The sequence below is a fragment of the Chlorocebus sabaeus genome, chromosome 11, assembly GCF_047675955.1.
Source record: "Chlorocebus sabaeus isolate Y175 chromosome 11, mChlSab1.0.hap1, whole genome shotgun sequence".
Lineage (NCBI taxonomy): Eukaryota > Metazoa > Chordata > Mammalia > Primates > Cercopithecidae > Chlorocebus > Chlorocebus sabaeus.
In genome coordinates, this window is record NC_132914.1 from 112,073,939 (window position 1) to 112,079,938 (window position 6,000).

At 46.0% G+C, this 6,000-nt stretch overlaps 1 long non-coding RNA gene across 1 annotated transcript in view; it reads right to left on the minus strand.

Moving 5' to 3' along the window:
- Positions 1–3,692, minus strand: part of LOC103239192 (uncharacterized) — a 28,730-nt gene extending 25,038 nt beyond the window's left edge. The window contains exons 1-2 of the long non-coding RNA XR_499449.3: positions 1,768–3,692; positions 1,446–1,536 (exon numbers count right to left, since the gene is read on the minus strand). This is a non-coding gene — a long non-coding RNA (uncharacterized lncRNA). The remainder of the gene's footprint in view (positions 1–1,445; positions 1,537–1,767) is intronic.
- Positions 3,693–6,000: the final 2,308 nt, after the last annotated feature.

Here is a 6,000-nt window from a genome sequence, read left to right on the forward strand (position 1 = left end):
CAAGAGTGGCGAGGCGGCCAAGGTGCTATAAAGAAATGATGTTATTATGTCCAAGGGATGCCATTAAAACTCTGTTTACAAACCAAATGTGCCAGGGAGCGGGTCAGGGAAAGAATTATTAGCAACAAAGCTATTTGATCTCTTTTATGATCCAGTGAGTCATATCGCTCCATGATCTAGAAGGTGAATAATGAAAACCTCAAGCCTGTTGATTTATAAACAGGCCCAGAATTCTGTGTTCTTTAACCTCAGATGCCCTCTTAAGTGTGACTTACCCTAAATCAAATGGGACATCAGATACCACTGGGTTTCTCCCTCCTCCTGAGAGGTAATTGAAGAGGTGATTGGCGTACAGGGTGCATAAAATCCCTGTTCCAGGTGATGGATAGCTTCGGGGAAGGGTCACCAGCCAGGACTGAGAGACACGGCTTTGTTTCTACACGCCTTGTATCTGCAGGGCTTGAGGCTCCAAAGCTGCTTTTGTTCAAGCTTCTGGATTCACAGCCGGCCAGGGAAAGGGAGGCTCAGGGGTCGATGTTAACACTTTGTCCTAATAGCCACAGTTTTGCTCCCCTTTTCTCCCTCTGAAGAGGTTATAAGGAGCGGGATCAATCTAGGTTTACATTGGAACTCCACCACTGTGGAATGCAACCTCAGGACAGTTACCTCAGGCCTCTGAACCTCAGTTTCCACATCTGCAAAATGACGCAGTCATGGCTGGAGCCCTTACTCTGTGTCCAGCATTAGGCTGAGGTTCTTTATATGCACCACGTGCCAGATTATTTTTATTTTCTATTTAAAAAAAAATTTTTTTTTTTAAAGACGAGGTCTTGCTATGTTGCCCAGGCAGGTCACGAACCCCTGCGTTCAAATGATCCTCTTGCCTGGGCCTCCCAAGGTGTTGGGATTACAAGTATAAGCCACTGAGCCTGGCTCCCAGATTATTTAAATCCTCACAATGATCAGACTAATCATTTATCTCAACCCTGCCATGTAACAGACACTCCTCTAGGAATTTTCTATCTATTTGTTCATTTCATCCTCACAGTAACTCTGTGAGGCAGTGCTGAGATCAGGGGCCTCCAGGAGCCCACCCTGAGACAGGATTTGAGTCTAAGTGGAGGATCTGAGAGGAGATCTCAAGAAGCATGTGCAAGGAAGTGGGGAGGTAAGATGGGAAAGGAAAGAAGTTCATCAAGCCTCAGTCCTTGCCCCATGTTACCAGCATCCCTACTGTGGGCAACTTGCATGTGGTCCCCGTGGGAATCTCTAGGAAGGATGCACGCCAGGGCTGTCTCACCAAATGGCAAGGAAGTTGGGGAGATCAGGCCCCAATTCCTGTCAACCACAGTGCAGGGCTCCTCCAGGAGTCAATCCCAACATTTCCAGCAGGTCCCACATGCAGTCCAAATAAATCCCTCAGGCAAAGAATCGTAGGTACTCACGGTTACAGTCGGAAGCCATTGAGTCTGCCTGCATGGGCACGGTGTAGGGAGGGTATGGGTCTAGCCCCATAATATCCGCTTTAGGTCCATGCTGGGGGAAAAAAACAAAAAACAAAAAACTGAGCCATGGGAATTTGAAGCGTCTTCCCCCAAATTTCCCAGCCGACAAGTGGGAGGAGGGGGCCAGGTTACATATCCACTGGTCATCTCACTTTAGGGTGCATAATGGAAGCTTGTAGGTGATGCTTCATAACCCTCCACAGAAGGTATCAATATTTGATTTTACAAGTGAAGACTCTGAAGTTCAGAGGCGCAAACTGACTTTGTCCTACAGCAAATGAGCAACTCAGCCAGGGCTGAAACTTCCGTGGATTTCCAAAGTCAGGGACAGCCTCAGGACGCTGCAATCCTTTTGCCTGCAGAGAAATCCCCTAGCTTCTCCTGAATCAGACAAGTTCTCCAGTGTCTCAAACCAGATGTTCCGACTCCAAGGACAGGCAGAAGGTTGATGCTTTCTCATTTCCTGAAGGCCAACATCATGGCTGAAGGTGAGGAAAGGTCATCTGTAAGTGCTTGGCTTGTGTCCACTCTGCAGTGAGGCTATCTCCAAGGGGGCTGACTCATGGCTCTAGTGCCATCCAACAGTTTCCAGTTCCTGGATGCTGCCTGGCTCAGCTCTTTATTTCTTCCATCTTTTGTTGTCACCCGGGTCCCATCTTCTATGTTATTTGGGCATGCCAAAAATGATGCACCTTTGAATCAGAGTTGGCATAAAAGGCTGTCATTATGCATACTAAAATGAATTCTTTGAGGCCTTCAAGCAGAAACTCTCCTTCCCTCCCCTCCTCCTCCTCTTCAAGGAGTGATACAAAGACTAAGAAAGTCCCACTGGGCTCGCAAGCACCCTGGCAGGGAGGGCAGAGAGCGGTGTGGAGAAACCACATGGTGCCATTAGATGCTCTTGACGTGCTGTGGTTTTCTGGTTCACTCTGCTAGACTGTGCCCAGGGCTGTTCCTGGAGCCGTCTGTCATTGTACTTACAACTCACATCACACCCCAAGTCAGCCTGTTACCCCGCAGAGCCAACAGCCTGGCCGTTTTCATGCAAAGCCAGCAAAAACAGACCGCCCGGCAGACTGGAAAACAGAGACTCTGGAGCCTCCTCCTTTCTTGCAGCAATAATAAATGATAACAGCATTGAGGATGACTGGAGCTTGATGATGACAAGAAACAAACAAACAAAAAAAAGGTATCTTCTGAGCCCCGGACTGGGAGATTGGGCCTACTTTGGGCACACATTTGCTTGGTAACCTTGGGCAACTGCTTTCCTCTGACTGGGTCTCATCTGTTTGCTCATCCGTACAATGGAAATGCTGAGCTGGAAACGAACGTCAAGTTTCTTTTCAGCATTTGAATATTGCATTAGTTTCCTGGGGCTGCTGTCACAAAATACCACACAAACTAGGTGGCTTAAAACAACTGAAATATATTCTCTCAGAATTCTGGGGGCTGAAGTCTGGAATGAAGCTGTCAGGAGGGCCACGCTTCCTTCAGTACTCTGAATAAGCTCCTTTCTTGCTTTTTTCAGCTTCTGTGGGAGCTGTCAATCCTTGAAGTTCCTTGGCTTGCAGCTGCATTTGTCCATCTCACATGGTGCCCTCCTCTGTGTCTGTGTCCTCACATGTGTGTCTAAATTTGTGTCTGGGTCTAAATTTCTCTCCTTTGATAAAGACACCAGTCATACTGCAGGAGTGCCTACCACACAACAGTACAAGCTCGTCTTAACTTGATTACTCAGTCTGCGAAGGCCTTTGGTTTTTTCCCGAATAAGGTCAAATTTACAGGTAGTAGGGGTTTAACACTTCAACATACCTTTTTAGTGTTGACACCATTCAACCCATTACAGGCATTGCTGAGCGTTTTTCTAGTGACCAGGTTTACGAGGTTTTATTTTGAGATCTGAGGTAGGAGATATTGATGGCTTCCCCTCAATGGAGGAGAAATTGGGGATACAAGAGCAAGAACTACGTTAACTGCAGCCAGGGCTGACATTAAGTTTGGATGCATTGGTACAGCTTTATGGGTAGTTAAAACATAAGAAGACCTACCACTGTCCCGAGATGCTTCCACCCATGAAATCCCTGATCCTCTGGCTGCCATAGTGGCAAGATGGCTTGTTTTTCTGTGACTGAAGCTTCTGATTGGTTTTGGTTAATATGTTGAGTAACACAGGAGGTCCATGGTGACATCAGGACACCTTTGGTGAAAACTGAGACCAGGTGGGGTGAGTCCCACTTCCTCCCACATGCTGCCCCTACAGTGGATCATAAACTCCTCTAGGGCAAGGATGTTTGTCTGTCTGGTTCACTGATGTATTGCCAGTGCCCAGCACAGGAGACTAAGGCTGGAACACATAGTAGATGTTCAGTAAATGGTTGTTGAATGAATTAATGAATTCTCAGATAAATCTGATGGCAAATATAAGCAAAGGAAGCAACAAGAAATAATCTTCTAGCACCAAAGTGCCCTTTGGAAATATTCAGAACCTTTTTATTTTATATCCATTCACTTAAGAAGTAGACACGTCATAACTTGAGATGTGTTCAACACCTTAGAGTCACTGACATTGTCCCCATTTTCTAGCTGAGGCTGAGACTAAGAGGTTGAATACTTACTCGAAGGCACATACAGAATATGTTGCAGGGACTAGAGTCCTGGCCACATCTGCCCAGCAGGGCTGGCCCGTTCTATTCCACACTCTAAGAGAAGCATATCATTTGTCTCCCAGCCCCCAATCCTATGTATTCATTTATGTGATTACATAAATAATGCCTGTCATCCCCATTAGACCAGGAGATCTGTATTATTCAGATACCTACATTTGGTTGTGGTTCAGAGTAGTTGTTCGTTGTAGGCATCCTCTAAGATGGCTCTCAATGACCTTGCCTTCTGGTGTCCAGGCCCTTGTATAAATGCTACTCCCCAACCCCCAATGCCACTGAAGAAGTCTGGCCTGTATAACCAATAAGACATTGCAAAAATAATGTGCAATTTCTGAGACTGGATCACAAAAGACATTGCAATGCCCACCTTACTCTCTCGGGTCACTTGCTCAGGGGAAGCCAGCCACCATGTGGTGAGGATTCTCAAGCAGCCCCATGGAGAGGTCCATGAAGTGAACAACTGAAGTCTCCAGCCAACAGCCATGGGAGTAAGCTGCCTTGGCAGTAGATCCTCTAGCCCCAGTCAAACCTTCAGATGAGACCATAGTCCCAGGTGACATTTGTAACTGCAGCCTCATGAGCAGGCCTGAAACACAACCACCCAGCTAAGCCATTCCTAAATTACTGACCCATAAAAATGAGTTTATAAATGCTTGGTTTTGTTTGAAGCCCCTGAGTTTTGAGGTAACTTGTCATGGGGCCACAGATCATGAATACTATACTCAGTGTAAATTTCTTGAATGAATAAGGAAACCAATGCATAAATCAATGAATGAATAAAAGAACTGTTTTTTCAGGCTAATTATAGTTAGCTAGAAACTAGCTCCATCCACCATGGACTACGTGGGTGACTGCAGGCAAATATAATCTTACTGCCCTGGGTCTCAGTTTCTTCATCTGTAAAATGGGATGAAGAACCTCAGAGAGTTACGGTAAAGATTCAGGAGGAAAAGACAGACAAAGACACTCAGCATAGTGCTTGGCAGGGATCATACTGGAATTATTTAGCACTCAGCACAAACTGTGTATAAGCAGTCAGAATGGTCACCACCTGGCTTGATATCAGCCCTGGGGTGGGGCACACGATAAACTCTCCAGATACTGGTAGCTGTCATCATAATCATTGCCACCAGGCTAAAGGCTAATAACCTTAGTGTCTGCAGCAAGGAGCTCTCAACTTAGTGTGGGAAAGAGACAAGCAAGCAAACATTTACACTAGTGTGATGAAGGGCATAGGAATGTGTAAAATGATGATCCATTCTGCTACGGGAGGAAAATGCCCGTATAATCACAGAGGGCAGAGGTCCAGAGGTCTCTGGCCCGAGCCTCAATTCCAGCTCTCAGACGCTTTTGAGAGTTAACATTTGTTTCCACTGTTTCACCCAGTTTTGGAACACATAAATTAGTTCTGAGTGGAACTTCTAGCTCCATCACTCGTCTCCTATTGTGACCTTGGACAAGTCACTTAGCCTCTCTGAACCTGCTTCCCCATTTATAAAAGGGGAACCATTAAAGTTTTTAACTCCTAGCAAGCACTTAAGACACTACTTGGTGCTATTTTTGACACTGGTAAGTGCTTTATAAATGTCATGTGGGTTACTATTGTTACCACTTTTATTATTTGAGGTGCTGAATTAGACCCCTTCTTCCTGAAAGACACTCTGTTCTCATGGAAAAGATGGCTCCATGAGAGATGAATCTTAGTTTTCCTTCCCACACATACCATACACAGGGTCCTCTTGAACTTCAAAGAGAAGCCCTGCCAGGAAGCTCAACTTGCTGTGAGTTTAGCAGGAGAAAGATGGGAGGCGGCTTCCAGGGCCGCTGAGCAG